The sequence below is a fragment of the Rissa tridactyla genome, chromosome 4 (assembly GCF_028500815.1).
Source record: "Rissa tridactyla isolate bRisTri1 chromosome 4, bRisTri1.patW.cur.20221130, whole genome shotgun sequence".
Lineage (NCBI taxonomy): Eukaryota > Metazoa > Chordata > Aves > Charadriiformes > Laridae > Rissa > Rissa tridactyla.
Window position 1 is genome coordinate 78303952 of NC_071469.1, and position 25687 is coordinate 78329638.

Here is a 25687-nt window from a genome sequence, read left to right on the forward strand (position 1 = left end):
GAGCAAGATTCAGTTGTCTGCCCAGCTGATCTGCTGAATATGGTGTTCAGTCCACCACGCTCACGGTTTCTCATTTGAGGCATTCCATGCACCACGAGATCTACTCAGAGCTTATAAAAAGGGTTACCTTCTGAATTCCCTTTAGAAGGTATTTATGAGTCCCCCTTAGTTTGCCCTTCCTACTACAGACCACGTTGTAGTCTAGATATTCAGTCTAGGTTGAACATTCACATGGGTAACTGCCATCCCTTTCTAGGTGCCTATGGTAGACAAAACTAAATGTTAAAAACATATAGGTGATGGACAGTCCGTTTGGATATAACATCCATGCAGTTAAAGGGATATGCTATTAAATTCTAACTTTCGAAGTTATTAAAGAGCTGTACTGAGTATACAAGTCAACTAGAAGCGTCCTTAATGAACCAAAGTCTTCCAAGAGGGAAGAAGAAGATGAAGCCTCTGTTGTACTGGTAAATTGAAACAATCACAGCAGACTCTCTGTTGGGCTTCAGTTAATGCACGAAAGGGACTAAAAGCAGAAATACAAAATAATAAATATTCTCTGATGTCAATAAGTTTTAACTGGATTTCAGTTTATCTGTACTTGAGTTTGCTGTCAGGATATTTTTTTATATGCAACAGTACAATGAATAATCTTCAAGATAGTACCTCAAATGATTAAAGTAACCAAAATTGAGACTCAAGATTTTTAGCTGTAAGATAAGAGTACGTAGCTAGCATTTCAGTTGTGGTTTTTTTTCCCCACTGTGTTGGAAATGCAATGAAAGCCAGCATGAAAACCTGTAACAGACCTTTGAAGTCACAAGTCTAAAAACTGACATTCAAATTAGCCTTAGTTTTGAGTTTATCAAAAATGTAAATCATTCCTCAAGTACACACTGTAAATGCTTTCATATGACAAACATTTGTTTACCCAACTTTGTGGTGCTCTGCTAGATTAAAATGCGTCTTCTATGTACAAAGTAATCTCTTCATTTTCCTTGTACTTAAATGGATCTTCGTATAAAACTGCAGGTTTCTTCTCTAAAGATTCTGTGTGATAAAGCTATTTGTTTTTTCCTTTAGCTAGTTACCAAAAAACTGTTCAAGTGTATACCTGCTAACAGTTTCAAAGAGTAAAGAAACTCAGTGCTGATGGGGAAGCAACATTTGAGCTTTCTTTATGTAATCTTAAATTATAAATACCAGAAATAAAAAGGTATCTTTTTCTTTTTTATGAACGTGTATAGTAACTGCAAAACTTGATTGGTTTTTTTCCTCAGATTTCAGAAGCAGTTTGTTCTTAATCACGACAAATTGACAGGCAGAGATAGCATCAAAGTCTTCTTGGGAAATTATTACTGTTTTTTGAAAATGTAGGTCATATCTATGTAGCAAATTGAAATAATCCTCCCAAACATAGGCTTATCATAAAAATCCATTTATTGTCTGATTCTCTCTGAATACATAAATCTATACAAATCCAAATTGATTTAATAATTTCTTCTGAGGGAGATTTAACAAACAAGTATATTTTCAGTCCTTGCAGAGTCAAGAGAAGATACTTGAAAGGCTTACTCCAATAAGATGTTTGATGTTTTCATGACTGGAGAAAATCCTGAAGAGACAAACTAAACATTATTCCATGCCACTCGTTCTGAGGGCCTAGTGCTGATAATTGTTTCACAATGATCACTTATTTTATTCATATTTTTTTTTATTTCATTTCATTTCATTTTTTGTGCATTCACCACAAGTGAATGCAAAGATGGAGAAATTTCCGCACATTCTTTAGCATCTTTGCTGGGTTTGGAGACAACAAAGGAAGCCTCTAAATACCACGGAGTGAATGAGTGAGATGGGAAGGGTCTCTGTAAAAAGAGTGAATACACACATGCTCAAGACTTCAATATGTGAATTTACTTCTCTTCTTTAGTTTTAGGGACTTATCTGGCTTTATTACTTCCTTGCGTCTTAAAAGCTGAATAAGTTTGAGATGCCCTCAGTCAGCAAGTTTTTTGAAGGATTGGGCACTGAAAAGATGGAAAAAAACATTGACAGATGAATAATGTTTAAAGAACAACCACATCTCTTCCAACTGCTGTCAAGGTTGGCCTTTAAACAGAGGAAGTTAATTGTTAGGCCTCTTTTAAGATGAAACTTCACCAAAAGATTTATAAGAAATTTATCCGTAGATAATATTAACAAAAAATAAAAATAACTTAAGTTGCTACTCATCCCTCTGCTGAATTGCTAAGTAAGGATAAACAAATCATTTCCTGGTATCAGATTTGTTCTCATTGCAGTATTATTTTTTTTATTGTGTTCAGTAGAAGCCTTCCAGTGCAGGAAAATAAAGGAATGAGGAAAAAAAGACAAGATTATAGTCAACTTTGGAAGTCTATTTGCAGCAAAGTGATTTCTGGTAGATTAAACATCATAAATTTTGACACTTCATGTAATGACAAACCTTCCTTCTCATAGAAACATCTCTTTCTAGGCATAATGGCAGTATTTCAATTTTAGCGTGTTATAATTAAATGGTGATCTTTACCCTGAGCAACATAGCGCATAACTGAGGCACCTGAGTTAGGAGGTTTATTCACCTAGGTAGCACCTACATAGGTGTGCCAATTACACAGAAAACTGACAAATATATAGAAAGCTTTGAGACAAAAATTCCCAAATTTAGCTTCCCGATACTGTACACCAGACTTCCTCCTTGAGGAGGAGGCTCTTAGGGGGATGTGCAATAAATACGAGCAAGCTCTAGTTACCGGAACAAATTTCCAGGCTCATCCAGTATAACTGATACTACTGGAACCAGATTTTGAAATGAACTAGCAAAGATCTCTGCAAGAGATCTTTTCAACTGAGACGCCGCAACCTGATCTTTCAAGAGCTCAGTGGCCAGTGCCATGAAATCCACCCTGGTGAGCATTGACCCACTGCGATGGCACAGGGCTTTTCATCAACCTATTTGCATACAAGTGATCGCTGACTCCGCCAGCTGTACTGCCTACATGCGTGCCCCAGCCCTATTTTAGCATGCTAAGTTCCTTATGGTATCATTCTTTCTCAAAGCAAAACAGTTTCTATTCCTCACTTCACGCCGATGTTGTTCTGCGTAGCCTCTGATCTGCTTAAATAGCCCAGTGTAGCCATGACTAACAAACCATTTGTATTCACAGCATCAGCTTCAGAGGAAAGGCACATGGTGGCTATCAAGGGATTTGAACACAGAACAAAACACAAACACTCAACCTCTTTTAAATAAATAATCTTTCTTGCTTTAAAGAAGTTTGAAGCACTGAGCTGTGCCCTATTCTGAAAGCCCCTTCTCTGACACGCTGAGTTGTTTCTTTCAGCAACCACCTCCTTCCTAGCAGCTAGAGTAATCGATAAACTGGATCTAGATTACTGAAAGTGCTGATTTAAGTGGGTGAGAGAAAGAAAGAGGAGTGGGTTTAGTTCCATAGCATAAATAGCTTGTGTGCTTATTTTGCATTTATAAACAGAGATGAGCTTTGCAATTTTACACTTTGAATCCTGTTTTTCCATCTGAATGTTCAATTTGCTGTCTGTCTAATCAAATCCATCATTTGGTGCATATTTTGGCTTGTTTTGTAAGTCAGTCATATATAAACAAATACATTAACACTAGTTCAGCTACCCTGGTTCACCTGCATAATACTCTTGAAATGCTAGGCATGTAAAAAGAAGTGGGTTTTGCCCTCTCTTTTAGGCTGTTTCATTGACTGAGTAAAGGGTCACTCTTTAAGCCCGTTGACCCCCTGTGTATTCCTCTGCCAGAGTCTTAACAGGTGGACCCAACTCGTTGGCTCTGTGTACCCCAAAACAAAGCCAATTGAAAGTTAAGGAGAGCTGCCTTTTTTTTAAAAAAAAAAAAACAAAAAACAAAAAACAACGAGGAAAATGTTAGGTCTCTGAGTCAAAATTATTACTGATATCAGTGAAAAAAAATGGATTTTGTGACTTCAGATGCAATTTGTTAGAGCTCTGTTAACATGTATGCAACAGGCTGGTTTTTGTTGCTTTAATGCTCTGTTAGGCTGTATTTTTTAAGGCGTTTAATTCACCTAAGAAAAATTGGTTGATAGAATATTAGATAAATTAATTTTAGATAGATAAAAACACAACTACAGTACTTAACTTCACACATAGTGTTGCCAGTAACGTAGTCTGTAGAGACCGAGCCTGAAATGTATATGGAAGTTCTTCACATCAGCTGGGTGTTGAAGGTTGTGTTTTATGAGTACAGTACATTAATTGATAGATATGAGGTAGCAATCAAAATGTAAATAGAACTTGGTTTACATTAGTGCCTAAGTTTGCTGTATAGATATATTATATATGCTTTTAGGAAGCTGGGCTCGATTTCAAAGCATATCTTTAATTCATGAATTGTTAAAATGAATTCCATTTGTGGCTTAAAAAATATTGTGATTAAAAAGTTATGCTTTTTCTGAGCTGAATCAACTTCATAATTTCACATTATTCCTGTATTGAAAGCTGAACCAGAAAGGAGCCCTGTTGTTTGTTTCAAAGCAGTTACCTTTTTTAATACTGTAAAATAGTGCTCAGTTGACCGATTACTTTCACTGTGACAGCTGCACCTTCAGTAGATTCTAATGAACCCATCTTAGGTTAAAGGCAATATTTCATTATTGTTATTGGTATATGTTTCACATATTTAAAGGACCATATTCTGAGGCACATGTTGAAATGTACGGTTTCTAGTTATGCATTTATGGCTTGTGTGTGATAGCTATTCGGTGGGATAAAACTTTTAAGCTGCTCTGCCTTCCACTAACAGCAATGAGAGGAAAGGGCACATATATCGATATGGATGATTTTTATTTTTATCCTTATCCTTCTGTTCAGCTGTCCTAGGGGTCTCATTCTTTTAGGTGTACAAAATGAAGTCATTTGCAGAATCTTAGATAAATTTTCTCCTCCCCAGAAGACCTGATAATGCCAGTGCCTGTTGTATGGGATAGAGAAGCATAACAATGTGCTCGTTCTCACAGCGATGGTGGTTTCACATGAGCACTCTCAACATAGAGATGAGTGAGTGAGTGGCCAATTCTCATCTCTGATGGAAAGTTCTCTTGGGGATATCTTTTATGTGATGACCTACAAACCTCCAATTCAGGAGGCAATTAGGTGACTATCTGGATTATGCCCTTTTATTCTAGGACAGCAATCAGTTAATAACCCATCTACTAACATGTGAGAGATACACACCCTTTCCCCTCATTTGCAGCCTGTATTACGTGTGTTACTCAAAAACAAATATTTACACTCAAATCAGTGCATAAGCCTTAAATACATTACTGGAATATTTACTACAGGCTGGTATCTTTTGCTTTCTGGAACCTAACTGACCACTACCAAAATAATTTTTAAATGCTAAACTTATCTCAAAAGTCATGTGGGAAAACTTTAAATAACAAAATGCTTAAATATTTTGTAGCTGGGCGTGATGTTACTAATGGCTACATTTAGTGATGAAGAACTATAAACTGTAAATCATATCAGTGTTTCCCATGGCAGAGCAAGCTGCTATCGTGATCTGACAGTGCCCTTTGACCTCTCTAAGGAAGGCATAGTGGGCATTATGTGAGGACATTATGCTTGATTAGTCTCTCCCTGGTTTGCCTGGGTGGGAAGATAATTGAAAACACAATGGACTTTGGAAATTGAAGGTTCTGAAATGCACTTTACAAACACATGCAATTTTAAATCTGTAATATGTCATCTATATCAGCAGTGGACATTGTCTTCATTACATAAATACAATTATTCTGCTAATACGGTGCAAATAGGCGTTAGGCAGCGTCAGCAGCTATTATAATCCACACTTCAAGCATCAGTATTCATTTTATATTCTTAACTTCTGAGAATTAAATAGGAGCTTGAAACAGAAGAACTGATTGTCTGGTTGATTTCACGTTCTCTGATTTATAGCGTTCAATAAATAAGTTTAATTTTGTCCACTAAGTGATCTTATAAAAAAAATGAACAGTATAGCTTATACTTGAGGAGAATTGGGCATTGGGGAAAGAAGGAATTTGCTTTAGCTATTTTAATACACTGCATCTATAAGCTAGCACCAAAACTATTATTCTGGATGTTTTCTGGTCTGTTGAGTCCTAATGTAGCTAATCTCCAACAGATAGTGCTGCCCAGGGTTCCTGTAAAACAATCATCTGCAAACATATTTATTAACCTTTGTTATTTAGTTTTCTGCAAAGTGCAGGCCACCCTGCTGAACAGTCTACAGCATTTATTTACAATGCTGACTCCTATTAGATATCATTAGGTACATAATAATTATAATAATTATGTGCATTGCTTAGGCTACCCTGCTAAATAACAACCACTTTTATTCAGAAGTCATAATTGCAGCAGCTAGACTTAAAATGAAATCTAATTAGATTTCAGTTCACCCCCTTTCACACATAATCTATATCCACTGTATAGCTATGAAATCTGTCCAGCAAAGATAATTCATTTAGCCTGAAAAGTGTTATCTCTATGGTCTGTCAGGTAAAAGTTATAAAACAGTGAACGTTTTGTACAAACAAACAGAACAGTTGCAGTAGAAATTCAGGGGGTTTGTATGACTTCTTGAAGAAGGCATAATGCTTTTTCACAGAGCTATTTCAGTGGTAAACACATTGGGGTTTTGCAGCCATAGCTGCATTAATGAACATAATAATTCTGTGACTTGATAGTGGGATATAACCTTAAAATTAGCTGTTACAAGTTCCCTGAGTTTTGCAGATTTGAATCTCATCTTAATGTGAAGCTATAGTCTTCTTTGTGTGAAATTAAGAAAGTCTGCAATCTTTTGAGCAAGGAAAGGTGGAAACATAAACTTACAAGGTGAAGGAAGTACGGAAATGAAGTAATCTTTAAAACTTCATGATTATTCATTTACTAAACCTATTTTCTTTCAAAGGACTGAGCCAAGAATTAGCTGATACCTTCTCAACATTAACCGTTTTCCCTGGCTCAGGACCTCATCTGCATATCCATATAATCTTTTTGGAGGGCAATAGCTAGCGCTGGCCTTGTTCAACCTATGACCATGGAGCATTTTACTGTATAAGAAGTCTCATTAAATCGTCTCAGTAAAAGTTCTAAAACCTTGGATGCAGCCAGGAAGGCAAACAAAGGGAGTGGAGAGGTCAAGGAAAAAACATAAGGTACAGATTCGGTTCTGAACATCTAACAGGTTAGGAGCAGCGCAGATCAGGACAGCCTACAGATTATATTTTACACCAGGGGTTTTGGAGAAGGGAGCAGGTTCTTTAAAAAAAGCTTGTAGGTGAATTTGTTTGAGTACCCATAACAAGCTGTTCAGTGGCAGCTTTTTGCCAGGTTGTCTAAATGTAATTGGAAACAGTTATTAGTGCAGTAAAAACTGTGCTTGTGTATTTGACAACTTCAGACTCTACTGCTTGGTAGAAGTTATGCTAATTGCGGCATTAAGTAGATGGTCCAATGTGGAAAGGGGGGTAGGTGTATTCATACCAGTCCTGAGGATGTTTCCAGTCTGAAATCTATTTAGGGTGTTCTGCTGGGGTAGGAGGCTAGCTTGTGGTGACCTCAGTCTCTCCTGGAGTTCCTAAATCCCTGCTTCTTATTCCAGCCCCACTCCAAAGCCACCTGATACTTCCCAAACACTAACCTGCTTTCAGACAGCCACGTCCAATTCCAAAGCCATTTCTTCCTCTTTCCACAAAGTTCCTGTGCTCCTTTTAGCTCACTCTACCTTTCTGCCACGGCTTTCCACTCACCTCATATAACTAAGTTTGAGGTTTTGAACTTTAAAATCTGTCTTTGGAGATTGCCTGTATTTGGTAGCCTCCAGACTCTGCAAGTGCTGTGGTGATTTTTTTTAAGTGCCAAGGTTTTGACAGGCCATCAGTGATAGCTCTACTGTGTTGTGTGCTTTGTGCGTCATCTTCAGGTAGCTCCTTTCTCAGTAGAGGGAAGTTGCAGTTTTCCACTTTTGTATGCAAACCTCGTTAGGCCCATGGTTTCCTTAGTTGCCTGACATAGTGTTGACCTCTGCGTCATAAAAATTAAATGCTACAAGTTTAATTCTAGCTTGTAACCATTAATTCTGGGCTGTGATGTCTATACTACCCTTATCCTCAAAGAGAGGTACCAAAAAGGTTGCAGTTGGTCAGTCTGTGGGCAATGTACGTACCTCCTGAGAAACCATTTCAGTCTATGTTTTTGCTTAACACATCTGACTTAAAACTACATTGTTTGATTCTTGGTAGGAATCCTGTTGCAGTGATAGCAAGGTTAGTATGGCTGATCAAAAAAAACTATAGTTATAATAGAAACCAAGGGCCATGTGAGCACACACAAACACATACATGTATACAGGCATACATGTGTTCTCTGAGGGTCTGCCTTCTAAAGTTTTCAGCTAAAATTTTAGAACCTTTCCCCCTGGAATATCACTGAAACAATGACATCAACCCTTCATGGAAGATTTCCATTTCTGTGCTTTATTCTGGTTGGCCAATTCTCTTATCCCTTAGCGATTCTGAGCATGATTACCTATTTAATGCATGTGTATATCCACAGGCATTTCATTTATCTCAGTTGTACTGATTGAGAAGTATTCTTCCAGAAAAAGATGGGTGACAGGTATTGACAGGCACAAGATATTAGGAATGGTGCAAAAGTAAGTCTGCTTCAGGAGTTTTGGAATAGTTAACCGATGGACTTTGAATTCCTTGAAAGGAACCATTACTCTGCAATGCAATGCAGTGCACTTATACCCTGGTTCTTGTGGCACCAGCAATACTTTCTTTTTTCCTCTCAGCTGATGAATTAGAAGTTACGTGCATCTGAAGTTACCTGAAAAGGTTATATGGACTATGAGATAAATTAATATTGTAGGTTGACGTGGACCAAACTCTTGTGATAGCTGTAGCTGTCAGATTTACCCACTCATAGCTTAATAAGGCAGATATTTGGCTTTCAAGCCCAACTGGAAACCTGTGACATTTATGGATCTTTGAAATACGTTGTTCTGAATCTTGTTATTTTATCACGGACAATGATGTTCTGAATATGGCTACATAACTAGAATAGGTTTCCCAGATATCTTATGGAATCTGTCTGTGTAGGATTTCAAGAGTCAGCTACAGAAAGACATGGCTGTTCTAGTGCTAATAGCAGCCCTTGCCTGAGTGGAAGGTTGGACTAACTGACCTTCAGGGCTTCCTTCCAACTGACACTCCTATGATTCTGTGATTGTCTGGAAAATAATGTTAATTGTTTTCTTGGAGTATAACTCCTATAAATTTACTTGAAAGTTTCAAATCTGCATACCATTTTTTCGGCGTTCGTCTTGAGTTTTCTGAGATAAGTTAAAACCAGAATACTGAAAAGATCTGAATTTTGGCCATGAGGGGTCAAAATGAGGGTTTCTGAATGACGGAAAATCTGCACTAATCACTCAACCTTAGTTGGCTTGCAACTTCAGTGCTGGCCTTTCCCGGTAGTATTTTGGGATTCCTTGTTTGCTTGGTTGGTTGGAAACTCTCAGTCAAGAAACGATCAGGACTATATTGATTTTAAAAGTATAGAGGGATATCGTTGACAGAAGGGAAAGGATTTTGGATAGAAATACAGTTGAAACAAGCAATATCATGTTATATGGTCATTCTTAAATTACATTTAAATGAATATGTTTGTCAGCAGGGAAACTGATTAAGTATCGTATCTACATTATTATGAAATACTGAATACAAAGCTAAGTAACAATTTTGAATTTCTAATAAACAATTAAGGATTGTAATTGCTTGCTCATAATAAATTTGACCAAAGTTGCTATTGAACCCTAGTGGGAAGACTTCCATGAGTGGGAAATTAGCATAGCAGATAATAACTTATTTAGGAAAGTCTGAATGGATGAAAAGGAAGAGGATTGCAGTCTACTTTTACTTTAGTGGGTTTACTTGTTTCAGCATCATTTATGATTTGGAAATATATGGTCTCACATAGAAAAGGATCAGTGTTATTGCAGACAAATCTTGTGATAGGTGACTTCTATAAACAGGAGAACCAGGCAGATGATCAAGCACCTGATTAGAATATGTAGTTGAAATAAACATATTATCAAGATTAGAATCTTACATGGTGTCCATAAATAATACTAATGCTAATAATAAAGATATAAATTAGGTAAAGGTTTCCTGTTTGTAATAGAAACATTCATAGTTTGAAAATGCTTGAACTCTTTTGTTAAATATTTAGACATCATGGGCAGGGAAGCAATAGGATTTTAGGTGTGGTTTGTCACTGTTGTTTGGAGAGAAAGTGAAAATAAGTACTAAGAGATATATAGAGATACTTAACAAAGGCATTGTGTACAGAAAAAAATGAAATTATAGATTTCTGTTGATGACTATAAACTAGGAACTGTAAGAATAGTTTGAAGTTTTTATTTTTAAAATGCCAAGAAAAAAAGAATCTCAGTGAGTGGTTTTATTATATCTATCTGGATATAATAAAGTTATATTACGGGTATAATTATAAATAACAGTTCAAATGTTCAATAAACTTCTTTGCTCCATGCTTTTGTATCATGTGATACTTACAATAAATTATTGTTACTATAGTTTACCTAACAAATCTAGAGGATTATTTTATGTATCCGCATTGATAAAGGAATCTTCAATCTAGAAATAAATAAAAATCACATTCAGTAACTGGAATCTGAAATTAGACAAGCTCTGGTGAAACAAAATGCAGGTTTCCAAAAGGTAGAAAATGAGCATTGATTACAGGGGCTGTCTACCACTGAAAACATTCAGAGCAGAATCTGAATATTTAAAAATATCCTGGTTGAACCCAAGATAAGGGACTTCTCATACAGCCCCTGGCCTGTGTTGTGCAGGTGATAGAATTGTTTCATGAAGGCTGCAAGTTTAAGACTATGCATTTGTGCTTAAAAAGAGTTGAGAAGGGATCTGAAAGCAAAGACTTGTTCTGTGGAGAGTCCTGCCTGCAGGACAGATTTTCTAAGTTCCTCGGTACCATTTTCCCTAGGGTCATTGTGCCATTGCCTTGCTGAGAGAAGGAGCCGTCTTTGTGAAGGCCCAATGATTTCAGTATAAGCCTATGCAGACTCAGGGAGGCGCATGAAAGTGTCTAGAAACAGAGCCTGCCATTGCAGATGCCAGCATTCCTCAGCCGGCAGTCCTGCAAAGGGAATTTAAAGCCTTTGGTACGATCAAAGCCATAGACTCACGCAAACCTGAGGTGGTTTTACTTTAATTTACTGTTGTGGTTTTTTCTGGGCATGGATACCTTCCTCCTTCAGCTCCCCTTAATTTTCAAGGTCCCTTGACATTTTGATCTCTTATCTTTTTGAATCACAAGGTTTCTCTGTATGGTTTAAGACTCATAGGTGGTTGTGCAGAGCAGAGTGAACCTGATCTAGCTGGCATGGCTACAACCAGCATGAGAGGCTGCTGATTCAGCAGGAGACAGTTACAGAAATACTTCTGAGGGAAACCACAGCATTAGGCAATGCTGTCAAAAACAAGAAAAAGGAAGGATGGAAACAATCTCCTAAAAATAAAGTGCCTGACACTAGTCTTGCTTGAAACTGGAGTAAGTCAGGCTGCTGAAATGAGCAGTGATGATAGTGTAAACAAGGTCAGAATCAGGTCCAACATCTGACTTGTAAGGTGTCAGTGAGACCCTTGAGACAGTTTTCACTCCTTTTGCAACCAGCGTAATTTAAGGTGACTACATTCAGTGGCAATTCTTAATAGAAAACATGTCTGGGTAAATCCCTGCTATAGGTTGCTGTGTGCAGAAAGAGTGCTGCTTCCTGATCTTCAGCCACATTCTGGTAGCTTTATTTGTTAAATATTGTGCTGCTTAGCTTAAATAAGCAGCAACAGAACATGGCGCTTTCTGGAGAGGAGTGCTGCACAGGCAGTCCCATGTGCTTCCACTGACAAATGTTGAAAAGGGAAGAAATTGCAAGACTGAATATGTTTTTGTACTATTTGTTATGCTGTTTCTGTATTATGAAACTCTGATCATGATTGGTATACATCTCAAAATAATTCAATTTCAATAAAGGAAAGTTGGGGCAAACTATCTCGGGAATGCAAAATGTCATTAACAGGATGTCATAAATATATGATAATCCTGGGAGCTCAGAGGGGCAGCGCCCTCATCTGTTTCTATGTCATTGTCTACATAAAAGAGTCAGGACCTAAGTTTTAAAATAAGAATGATTTTAAATAAGTATGTTACGAGTATCAACCCAATGTGAATGTTTTTAGAAATCTACTAAACTGTCCTAACAACGTTTTTTGTGTGTGTTCATTTTTTAAATCAACCTAAGGTTTTGTAGTTCAGTTGCTTATAGAGGTAATATAAATACTGGAATAGGCCTTGTCACAAGGACCTTAATCTTGATTCTAGTGGCAGTAGAATCAGCTTTGAGTAAACAACTTGTAGTCCTATATGTTGCATTGCCCCAGGGCTGCATCCGAGGAACTTATTTTGAACTATGTCCGGAAATTATTGAATGCATTTTTGAATACTCTTTCATTGAATTATATGTTTCTTCTATGGAATAGATAGGCAGAATATTTATCTTTCTATGTTTGTATTAATTGAATGTGTATGTTGATGACTTACAGAATGTCTTTTTCCACAAATACAATTAAAATAGTTGTGTTAAAAATGCAGATGCAAGGCATGGGTCAAACTGGGTTAAATACTAGAATTAATATCATCACCACACCATACTCCATTTTATACAAATTAGTGAAGTACACTGAAAAAGGGAAAATGATCTTGTTTTTTTAGAATTGGTCCCTGACATCTGGTACCGATGTATTTCACATCAGTGAAGTACGTATCTTGCTCACAATATTCATAAGGTCTCTGAGAAGATATTTTTTCCTTCAGCAGAATAATTGTGGAGGAATACTCAGGTCACTAGGTAAATACTGGGGTTGTGATTTGTCAAACTAAAATGCTACCAAATGAAATAAAAGTCTTAGCTTCTTTTGTTGTCTCTTCACCTCTGTATATGTTAAAGCAACAATAGAAGCAACTTGCATGGAAATTTAGTACTTGCTTAGACGGTTATAAAGTACAGTGCACCTAATAAAAAACATGGGCAAAAAATCATGTTAATTTTTATGCCTGCACAGTGACAATTGCATTCCTCCTCATATTATTAATTAAAAGCGGCCTGATATTTTTACTTCTTTTCTTCAGAGTGGTGTGACCGTAGGTGGGTAGCTTAAAGGAACACAAGCATTCCTGCAAATCCATCTATTTTTGCAGATGTAGGCACATAAGATCTTATGGGCTTAAGCTTACAAAAATTTTTTGAAGTTGATATAAATCGTCCTACAGCAGACGTTCTGAGATATCTCCCTCGCTTAAAACCCATGGTGATCCACAAACCACACGTGCTTTAGTAGCGAACAATTACAGCAGTTGGGAAATTGGATGCTTTTTCTCTTTTAAAGGTATGTAACTGATCAGTATCATTGTTTCCCACAACAGTGACTCAGAGCAGATGAAATATATCCACCTTCTTTTCTCTCTTATACACACTCAAGCCTCAAGATACCACAATATTTACAAGCTCATGCTGTTGTTAAGTGGACCATGCTGCCACATAGTGGAAGTCTGATACACTCTGTCTTCACCCATTTTATTAAGTTGCACAAATATAAAGATGAAATAATGGGGCTTGTTCATTTATGTAATAATTAACGGCACATTTACACTCCTAGCGTATCACTGTTGATGTTTACTATTTGATCAAGTATGATGGATGCCTTGTGGTTGCAGATTCAGATTAGCATAATTTCATCACCAAGGGACCCATGAAAAGGTTCAATTATAGAGCAATCTCATTAATACCAGGGCTTGTTAAACTAATAGAAATAGACATCCCAACAGCTCTGATATGTATACATGTGCTTGGAATGTAATTAATGGAAAAGTAACCCATACCTGAAACAAGCTTGAATGGTATGATTACATGATGTACTTGACTGACTGAGACAAACGCTGTTACAATATAGAGAATGTTTTGTTAAATCCACTCAGAGAAAAGATGTCAGCAAAAATATAGGCAACCTTTCTTCCAAAATGGTAAGAAAAGATTTATTCTTTAAGTGATGCACGTTACCTTTTTTTTTTTTTTTTTTGCTGTTTGATGAAAAAGTATTTAACTCGTGCTGTCCTTTGATAGGGTAGCATGAAAAACAGTACCCCTCCACTCCCCTTTATTCTTAGCCTCTTAATTTTTAAGCAGCCATTTTTCTAAAACTTGAAATGGGAGAATTTATCTCCAAACATGAACTGTGGTAAGGAAGTCCCGCAGAAGTCCTACTCACTGTAGTTGTGAATGTGGGTGGGCAGCCAGCTCTTTCTTTGGAGGAGCACAATTCAAATTTTCCGAGAAGCAGAATAGCAAACTACTGCAACTGGCACTTGTCATTCATGCATGACAGGAAGGAGTTTGAAGTCCAAGCAATAATCTTACTCTTGCAGATTTTCTAGTGACAGACAAACCCTTTCCCTTAGTTTGTTCATCAGTTAAATGCAATAATACTGAAGATGTGTAGGAAACTTTTTTCCCAAAGAAAAATTTTCTCTGTCAAGACAATTAGAGTTCTTACAGCATTTTTCATGAAAAAAAATAGTTCGTGTAATGATTGCCATGTTACCATTTACTTACAAATACACCCCATTTACAGTGTACAGATATACCACCATATCAGACCAATGATGATGTGGAGACATTCTGCTTTGAATGGTTTGATGCATTGAACTCCTTCCATTGCCAGCTGAGAACTTACTCCTAGCCCTCTTCCTCTCGTTTGAACTGAGGACCTATTCTAAACATTCAATATAAAATATTTATTTGACAAATCATAGTATTATGACCAACTATTTTATAAAAGACTCCTGGTGCTAGTAATAGCTGTCTTCTTAGGAAAGTTGTGCACTAAAAGCTGAATGACCGGTCTCGAGTTCTGGACTCAGCATGGCTTTAGTCTGTATGCAGCAGGCTACTAACTGTATGAAAAGAGAAGTCCATCACTTGCACTTCAATAGCAGCAGATCTGGGGATATGCAATAGGAAAGGGTATTAAAATCATTTAGGACAGGCTGGATGTAAGTTACTGTCTTTTTTGTAGTATCACATTAGAAAATGCAGATCCCTCATCCCCTAAATCACTCAGAAACTTGGTAGCAGTGAAGGACATTTGGAATCAGTTCGATAGTTATCTCTTGCTCCTATTGCAGGGAATAAGATGGGATGCCCATCCATTTGATGTCCAAATGACCAAGCTTTAATTTGAGAAATGGCAAACTTCTCACTAGCTAAGACCTTATGTATTCAGGGAAGACTTGTTCAGAATTCACTAAAGTGTAAATTTGTTAGTTCCATCCAAAGAAGCCCCATGAGCCCATTCTTATTTGACTTAGTTTATACTGCTTAGTAAGGGGTTTCAAAAAAAACATGAAAAGCCACTCTCAAGCAAGAATAAGAGTGTCAACACAGTCATGCATCTAAGAAAACTTTCTCTTTCAGGCAAAGTCTTGTGACACAAGAACTTTGGCTCTCAATAGAGGAAAAACTTCCAGATTTTGATGCAATCCTTCCCATTATTTCTCCAATCCAAATGGCTTTAGTTCAGCTTTGCTAGGAAGCCAAAACTGATCTCTGCTCAAGGGAACCATGACTAAATGTCATTTAGTTTGAACCTGTGTGAAAAGCAGTGTTGGATGGTCATCATAAACACAAGATTGTGAGCTCTGAGCTCTGACATTGCTCTTCATGTGCCTCGTGTAAAGTTTTGTTTATTTTCCCTAGTCTCCAGTGATGTTGATGATTCAGGTCCTTATGCTGAAGCTGTAGCTTATGATATATAGCGGCTTTAGGCACTATTAAAAACAAGAAGAAAAAAAAAAGAACAAACTCCCTATGTAAATCTATGAATAATCGCTCTTTAGCACTAGGAAGAGTTCTCTGTATCCTAGAGTGTAGTAGGACTGACTCTTTTCAATGATTTTTTTTCTTCACTGACTTCACCAACCAAAAGTATCTTTGGATTATGCACTTTGTATGGTGTCTGATGTTCCTACAATCAAGCTCTTAGTCAGTTAGTGCTCATAAAAATCTTGCATGTCTGCAAAATGCTGTAGAAATGGTAAACTGCAGCAGAGTATGGAAATAAGTATTGTGAGCACGGACAGCATCTGAGGCAAGAACTTCTTGGCAACCATAACTAGCTCCAGTAAAATAGGTCCTGTTCAGAATACAATAACTCTCTAACAATTCATTGTTGAATCCCTCGTTTCCTCTGTGGACATAATTTTTGCTTAAATTAATTTTCTATGCTGATGTGTATATGCTCTGATTCCATCACATGATCTTATTAAATCTACAATGCTGCATTTTTTATCACTTCTGCTAGTCGATTTTTCTGCAATTTTAAGCAAAATAACACAATTCCAAAAATACTTGAAAGCTGATGAATGATTCATACTGTAGTTCATTGAACACTATAAAATATTCGGTGACTCAGAGTCCTAGCACAAACCAAAGGTCCAAAAAAGACTCTATTGTTCACAATACAGAGGTACAAAATCTGACGACTTCTAAATCAGGCATTAGAAGCTATTCCTGCTTTTGCGGTTGTCACTTGTCAAAATTCCAGCTAATCCCTATGTGGATTTTTAAAACAGTGTAATGGAACCTAATAATTTTATAATGAGAAACAGTGTGTTTGCTAGATTAATTTCAATTTGTAATGTTGATTAATTTCACGCAAGAGGGTAATGATCTGGAGTGGAGGAATATATGACATTGGAACACTGGAAACAGTTTTCAAAGCATAAAGCAGCTGTGTTACATAGTTCTTCTACTTAGAATTACAATAGCAGTGTAGTTCACTTTCTGAATCATTCAGCTTTCATGTTTTGAACACCAAAAGCTTTTATTCTCTAGGGCAAACTGATCCCAGCATAATCCAATGATCATGTTGAGTGAATTAAGTAGGAAAAGACTTAGAATACCCTGATCAAGAACTAAGAATATATGAGGAATGAAGTTTGCTCGGGCTTATTTCCCATGTAAAAATGGCACTTCTGTATGGATTAAGCACCCTAGTGTCAGTTACATGTATGGATATCTTTATTAATAATTTCATTATTCCTGTTTTGCTTTTAATCTAATACCAGTTTGCACTAACATACATCTGTTCATGTGACTAGACCAACATCAGTGTAATGATGCCATAGAGGAAAGAAGAACCAGTCTGTCATCTTTAAAAATTGTCTATTTACTTTTGAACACAATGGCCTTTTGAGGTGTGGCCATTCATACACGCAGCTTTGGTGGATAATGTCCTTTCTGAAATAACATTATCACACTGCTTAGTAAGTCCAGAGGCAATTCAGTTGGTGTTTAGGCGGTGATAACATTTGGTTTGGCCTGAGGTTTTGATAATGAAACAAAAAGGGTATTGAGAATCCTGTGGCTGTTTGTTCTGCCTTGGAAGTACCTTTGGAAAAGAACAGGTGCATCAAGGTACCTTTTTAAGAGGAGCGAGCATAACTGGGATTTGAGGATTTAATTGGAGGACTGAGTTTCCATTTAAATATAGTCTCTGGAGCAGATCGAAAATGGTAGATATGCGACTAAGTAGGTATCACAGGAAACAGTAGAACTATAATACTTTATTACTGCACCCAGTAGAGTTAGAAATGTCAGTCTAATAGAGCAGATGTATTTCTTATGTGTAGATTTTTTAAATAAAAAATCAGTAGCCTTGTGCAGATGACTTTTAAATGAATCCATAAGCATTGATACATTCCCTGCCAAGGTGCAATATCATTGATCACAACTGGGGCTCATTGTTATTAAGGTTTCAAACAACATTTGTATTAACAAGTCACCTTTGTGTCGTAAAAAGGCAGAGGGTTGATAGGCATTAAGAAAACAGCTGCATCATAGTGAGCAGCCAAGAGCACAATGGGTGTCAATAGGAGGTAAAACTACTCCCGCTGAGACAAGTGAAGAAGAAAAATGAAACAGGAGGATTTGTTCCAGCAGCCCTGTCTAATTGTTTATTCCCTTCTCATTCCATCCTAGTCACTTAAGGGCTACGGCTTCTGTCATGTAAAAGAAAAAAAACAAAGCTTGGGGTGCTTGGGGTTTCTTTCACTGTAAATGAGTGGAATTTGGGTGCTGGGAAGCCGTAGGCAGGGTGATGGTATGTTACCTTTTCCTGATTAGCTACAAGGCATTAACTTCAGATAAGTGCTGTGTGAGCATATGACCTCATAAGTGGCCCCAACCAACACTAATAGTCTACTTTAGAGAGGAGATTAGGTTCCACTAATGGTGTCACAGCATGAAATAAAATGCAACATATTAACTGGAGGAGAGGGAGCAGGAGGTGGGCAAGAACTGAGGGAGGGAAAAGAACTTGGAATGGAAAAGGGCAGTTTAAAGGTACAAAAGATCCCAGTGACAGCATAGGATATCTGTTAACTCCTGGATATAAATGGACTTTCCAGGCTTCTTGTGTGGAAACAGACATTTTAAAACAGTATGGGTACTGACTTTCCTACACTGTAGGGGTTGCAACTGGCACCCAAAAGCTTGGCTGTCCGGGGTGTGCTTGGCCAGTGCAGAAAAGCCAATGGACACTTCTGGTGAGGCTGAGCTCCAGTGAGTGGCGCAGAACCTGCCTCCAGCAGCAGGTCTCTGACAGCTCTGCATTGCCTCAGTGTACACACCTCTTGGTGCTGTGGGCAGCACTGCCTTACTGGATTCATTGTAGTGGCTCTAATAGCTTCTAATAGCAGAAAACTAAAACATTTTTACTGGGAAGTTTCATTCAAATGCAAGCTGACTTGAGCCTTCTCCTCTCAAATGCTTCTGTCTCTCCTTCATGGTTATATGACAAGCTGTAAAAACGCAAAGTTTTTCATCCCTGGTAGCACTGAAGCTACTGTGCTTCTTGGGAATAACAAAACAGGCATTTCACATAATCTGCAGTAGGATTTCTTACAACTGTGGGATGCATTTCATAAACAGAGCAAACGAAACTGTTGAAGTCAAAAGCTTGCTATCAGGTGAAATATACCTGATAAATTATATTAACACTGGTATTTCATCCACTAAAGTTGGAAGAACTGGAGCAACTTCTAACAAATTGGTTGACAATGTTTTATTCGAATATTCTTTCTTCTTTCTAAAATTAGTAAAATCTGGCAGCAGAATTTCTGCTCTGCTTTATAGGATTTATAAATTTTTGGGAGCTGACCACATACGCTAGTGGGATGAGGTGAGAAGGTTGGTTCGTGCATGTGAAAAATATTTTGGCCCTTGTCATTTCTCAGATTTTGCCATACTTATCAATGGCATCTAGCAAATGAACACATTGAAAAAATACTGCTCTGGTACCTGTTCATGTATTGGTATCCATCCTTGCTTTCAAGTCTGTGATACACCCACTAAAATCCACTTTCACATGCTAGGAATCAGGCAACAACCTACACATTGTGTATTCTGTTTGCAAGCTGTTTTAACCTTACATGGAAAAACAGTGGGTAAGTAAATACTTGAATTAGAATCTGATTCATTAAAAAGAAATCTTGAGACATTGTAAGGAATTTTTCAACTTAAGAAATGTGGTTTTGCAATCTAAGCACAATTTTAAAGTCCAGAAATAGTTTAATAGGCTAGCATGAGAGAATCTTTTCCTGAAGGCTGACTACTAATTTTACTGTTGTTTAAAAGCTGAGAGCATGTGAGTAACAACACTCTGGCTTTGAATAACAGGGCACTGGACTTCTCATGAGAAGAGATGTTAATCTGCTCTTGAAGCACTGAGGTGTAATGGTGCAGTGTTGCTGCTGATCTTGTGGAGAGATCCACAAGTGATCTGCCCTTTCAGCAACATACATTTTTGAGGAGGTGAAAAGTATAGGTGGTGGACTAAAGCACAGATGCTGATTTCTGTTCCCTTCTCCCACACATATATACATGTATATATATACACATGTATATAGACATATGTATGAAACTGTAAAGTGACAAATAATCACATAACAGATTTTTTTGAAAGAACACATTAAGAGCACTGACTAATTTCAGGGTTGGGTCTGAGCCAGAGCAGATGACCTCAATGCATCCCAAACTCATGTGCATCTGAGGAAAACACCTCTTCAGAAAGATGAATAGTTGAATCTTTGGTTGTTCTTTGCATTGTGGCAAGATGAAATCGAAATATACCCTCTTTGGAGATGATACCAAAAAGTTGTAAAGTCAATTGAAGTTGTCAAACTACTTTCATTAGAAAAATGCGTCCTTCTGCAGCATGATGCACCCATTCATTTCCACCTCAATTTAAGAATCTGTTGCTTTCTGTAACCAATGCTATTGAGAAGTTGGCTGTATTTAACGGTATACTTAGTTGCTGCTAATTGACCACAGGACAGTTTCACATGCCTACAACAGCTGCCATCTCGCCTGATTTGATGTATCTTATACCTAGGCTTGGTAGGATTCGTGGACCTGGCATCCATAGGCTAAAATTCTCTGAGGAGCACATGTTGGAAGCTGTGCACAGAGGGCAGAAATTAATGCAGAGCTTCAGTTTCTTTTGTCCTGTCACATGATTCATAAAGTGTGAGCAAGAAGGAGAATGATGAGAGCTCGGTGATGCAAACCCTGTTGGGGTGGGGGGAGCAGAATTGGTTCCTGCAGCAGAACCAGAACTAGAATCCAGAGAGCACTCTGCAGGGTGGCATCTGTGCCTGCCTAGCTCCTGCTGTTGGTAGCTAGCCTTCCTCCAAGGGACACTGAACGCCCTAGAGCTGAGGTAGGGAAGGATCGGATTTTGCCACTTCATGGGTAAAAGCTCCAGCTACTGGACTGTGGTATAAAACAGAGTCAGGAGCACAATGTACTCTGGCAGCTGTCATTGAAGAAGTTATATTCCGCTCTAATCATAATGTTGAGTTTGTGAGACAGAGGGGCTTTCAGACGTGTCTTGTCTTCAGCATGTCCCCAAGTGGTTTGGTGGCCCGTAGCTCAGGGCAGTGAGTGCGCTGCGTTCAAAGCCCTGAAGCGTGGCGTAGCAGTCAGGCTCCTGAGGCAGTTTTAGAAGGCATCTGCTACTCAGCACTATTTTCTCCTCACAGGTTTTTATATCGTTCTTCTGGATGCTTTTATAGGAAAGGATGCTTCTTGAAGTTCTCTGCTAACTTCAATAGAGATGTATTGCAGTCTGAATGCAAAGAATATGTTGTCTCCACAGGTACTGTACACCAGTGTTCATGTACTAGCTTTTTAACAACGTAGCAGTGCACAGCTAGAGCAGGGGCTGGAGGTCCCAGCTCTCACCGATTTGCTGTGTGGCCTTGCGCGGCACATCTAAACTCTGTGGTTCACTGCCTGCTTTGCTAAATTGAGATGGTGTTCCACAGTTCCTGTACAAAATCCAATTTCATATGAGACAAATCAACTAATTTTTTATGACACGAAGTATAGCATAGACAGCACATTTTCCACATAATTTTCAGTCTCAGAAAGACATTGTAAGAGCAGTGTGTGGAAGCCCACAGTTCTCCTACTGCTATAGATTTTTGTCACTTTTGCCTTTCTTTGGGGGACTGGAAAACTCAGTCTTGCTACAGTTAAAATACTGATTTCATTATCTTCTAATTTTCTTCTCAGCAATGCTATTAAACAAGTAAATAAATGAGAAGCAAGAGATCTGCTGTTCTAAATTCTGTGCTAGATGAAGACAGAAGGTCTTTACATGCAATTTGTAAGCTTCACGTATTTCTGTGATTGTACTCAAATTTCATAAAGCAACATTAGAGCATCATTCCTGCAGGATACACCACCATTCCTTATTGAAACTCCATTCAATATATCTGCTGCAGGTTAAGAACTGATCACTGCTCCCAAGACTATTTGAAACACTCTGGCCACTGACCTCAGTTGTTACCACCCTCATTTCCCAATATGCCACAGATTTGTACTTACACTCTCTCTGGGAGCTGTTGAAACTGCAGGAGGCTGGACGTGACATTGGCTCTGATCCCAATGCCCTCACACATGACCCCAATCAGCTTCGCTACAATTCTCATGATACCCACAGGGTTTCCAGATGGAAAGAGAAAAATAAATGTTATCAGCACAATCCAAATGGAAAAGGGTTATTTTTTTCCATAGACAATCTCTACTTTGATGCTGATACACAGGAGTTATTAATTCACCTTGTATGAGAATAGTTTCATTTATTAGAGCAAAGGAAATAACAGGCTTGCTTTGATTGTCAGATTCCTTTTTTCCTTTTTAAATGGGAAATAATGCTAAAAGGAATTATCCTTTTTTTTAATGCAACTTATACTCCTCATCAAAACTCACAGTCTATGATATGGAAGGAACTGGTCATTAAACCTATAGCTAACCTGTGCCTAGTAGTGAATATTAGTTTCAGCTAAGCTAAAATGACAGATGTATTTAGAAGTGACTCTAAGTTACAAGTCAGTAAGAATGATCAATACTTTCTCCCTAAAAACATCTAGACAAGGTAATAGAGGCACCTTTTAATAACATTTCATAGCATTTTTAACTATTTCACAGCGTGTTTTTATGTTCTTTGAAGATAAAACGCTCTGCAGAAATCAGTTGGACGTATTCTGCATTTGCGTTGGTGCTCATGGGTTCTCGCGCTGCCCTCAGGGTGTAGGTGTGCCTAGACTTATCCTGTAATCTGCCATGACTAAGCGAAAGTTTTTGAATAAGTCTATAAAAAATAACATCTTTGACTGGTCTCTCATGAAATAGAAGAGTAACTTTTAGAGCCCTTAGAGATTTTGAGGAATTCTTTTTCCCTTTTTTTCCCCATTTTTAGAGGCAGAAGAGAACAAAAGGGAAACATAATTAAATTTATTCCCTATAATCCAATTTGTCTGTCTCGTTTGATGAGGAAATATTTATCCTTGCAATTCTAATAAACTATGCTTTTAAAATTAGTATTTGAAATACCCTGAAATAATATCATGTGAGGTGTTTAGATATTGCTCATCTGCAATCACTAACTTTTTCCATGTTTTCATCTCATGAAAACTTTGAATGAAGTAATTTGTGCAGATTGAAAAGTGGGTTTTCCCTGTCTCTTTTCCCTCATGGAACACCTAACTTTTGTGACATCTTATTAAAAGATGAACACTGCTTTATGTCAAACAGGTTGGGGAAAATAAAACTGATATAAGTTCGCATTGTTGTGAGGAATAAGTGAAGAGAGTTAAACTTCACTCTGCAAAAATGTTTCTTTATGTCATGATAAGCTGGAAAATGTGGACAGTGATATGTTGCACTGGTAGCCTCTACACCTACGTATGCCAGCCTGGTCATTAGCAGAACAGTTTTCTCATCAGCACAGGTCCCTTCGAGGGCTTAATCGGGATGTCTTTTCTCCGTACCGATTCAATCTTTGCCTTGTCTGCTAGGATTACCAAGAATGTCTTGAATTAGTAAAAACTGTGATAAATTGTTAATCTAATTAACTGCAATTTTTAATCAGATGAGCTAACTTCAAACATGTTTTGTAAATATACTAACAGCACCTTCAGAACAAATTTGTTTTATAGATAGTAATTAAAATAAATATTTAATCTGTCACTGCACAAATAGTGGCTGGCTGAGCATAGTATAGCTGTATTAATCATCTCAAAACCATGATGTAAATAACTAGTCAGCTCAAAAAGTAAAGCTGGTTTGGCTTCCCTATAAATAATGTAGTAGCAATCTCACTGACATCTTTCCAGACACTCTTTTCCCTCCTTACTGTCTTAGTAAGTGTTGTGGACACAAGGAGAGAGTGTCTCTTCAGGGTACTGACAAGAGCAGGTACGGGCGAAGATTTTCGGTGTTTTCAAAGTTCCATTAAAGAGAGCAATTATTGGAGCTGTTAAAGGAGCAGAGCTTCTTGACGGTCACTCAGTCCATTGTGTTCAGTCTTGGTAGGATAAACAAATAAGGTGGGCAGCAATTGAAAAAAAGCAGCTGTATGTCTTCCTCGGCACAACCCAGGATCTTTAGCGGCAACTATGCATTCACTTGTACTAAGGCAAAGGCTTCTTGTTGTATATGTCTATTTGTGTCAGCTCTTGAAGTTTTGGCCTGTTGCTTCCTTAAAATAATCTCTGCTAAGGAATCTTCCTTGATTATATGAATTTTTAGTTCAGTTTACAGTTGTAACTATGCTATACTGAGTCAAAGCTGCACGCCAGATAGACAGTTTACTGGGTAAATATTTAGTGCCTGAGTTCACACATGGCTATGCACGTGTGATTCATACATACAAGTCCTTCTGTTAAATAAGACTGAGATTTAAAAATTTTCAGAATCAGGCCTGAAATGAAAATTTCTGCCCTGCTCCTACTCTTTCCAGCCCCAAACCAGTGATCCGTGAATGAAACAATGTGCTAAACTATAGAAAACTATCATCACCACCTCACTTATTATTTAATAACAACCAGGTATTTTTACTGCCAGATACATGCTGAGATTTTGATGATGTTTATATGACATACAATGGCCAGTAAGATTAATCACAGATCTGTCTTCTTTAAAGATGCCCATGAGGATAGACTTCTGTGCCTGCTTTTGATGTAAAGATGGCTTTCACAACTGCAACTCACCTCACTGTATGTTCTTGCAAACCTTTCACTTTTAACGTATCTGCTTACTAAAAATGCTTTTACTGACAGTGAAAAATTGAACCTATCAATATGTTACCAGCCCACATTTCCATTGCTACCATTTAGACTTCAGAAAGCCACTACACTCAGTGAGAGCCAATGATGCTGTTACAGCCTGACAAGGGCATATTGAGATACTTGGGCATAGACTGCACAAATTCTCATATAATTTTATCTTTTAGAATGGGCCTTGCAGTAGAGATAATTAGAAAGTGCTGGCTAACAGGGCGTAACAGGGATCAGTCTGAGAGCTCAGAGAAGGTGCAGAAATTATGAGTGACCCAAAGGTAAATGTGCGTGTTCCCATTAAGGATAAAAGAAGCAACAGTATATCTACCACCAAAACCAAACAGATTACAGTTCAGGTGGTGTTTCTGAAAAAGGAAGAAAAGTAAATCAGTCTTACCCTCAGATGTGGCAACTTTTAATAGCTCCGCCAGGGAAGTCAGCAGTGCTACCATCTGGCTGCATTATAGTTATATAGTTCATTTCAAACACTGCAAGCTGTGTACTGTCCTAGCAAAATAACAACAATCACAATGGTACAAGTCCTAAGTCCTAAAGAATGGACAAATAATTTTCTGCATAGTAACTTGCTTAAGTGGGAGCTTGTGCTCACTCCTGCAGAAAGAAACAGTGCTCTTATAAGCACGCTTTTGCACACTTTTACAAGGAAGCGCCTGAGGCTCTTTCATACCTGTTGAGCAGAGATGAGCTTGATTGTGTTAAGGTCTCACTAAAGGTACTCACATGGAATGCTAGATGGAAACACTGATATAGTCCCTAGGCATCAGCAGAAGCCACAGTAAGACAAAGGTATAGTCTTGTCTTA

General features: G+C 37.8%; 1 protein-coding gene across 5 annotated transcripts in view; it reads left to right on the forward strand.

Annotated features, from left to right (window-relative positions):
- The window catches only part of SALL1 (spalt like transcription factor 1), a 247433-nt gene that overhangs the window by 184314 nt on the left and 37432 nt on the right, over positions 1-25687 (forward strand). The window contains exon 8 of one of the 5 annotated variants that reach the window (XM_054199748.1): positions 1-25687. This exon is cut by the window's right edge and continues 5844 nt beyond it. The exons of the other annotated variants lie outside the window; for them this stretch is intronic. The gene's annotated coding sequence lies outside the window, so the exon portion shown is untranslated. 5 annotated transcript variants of the gene reach the window in all.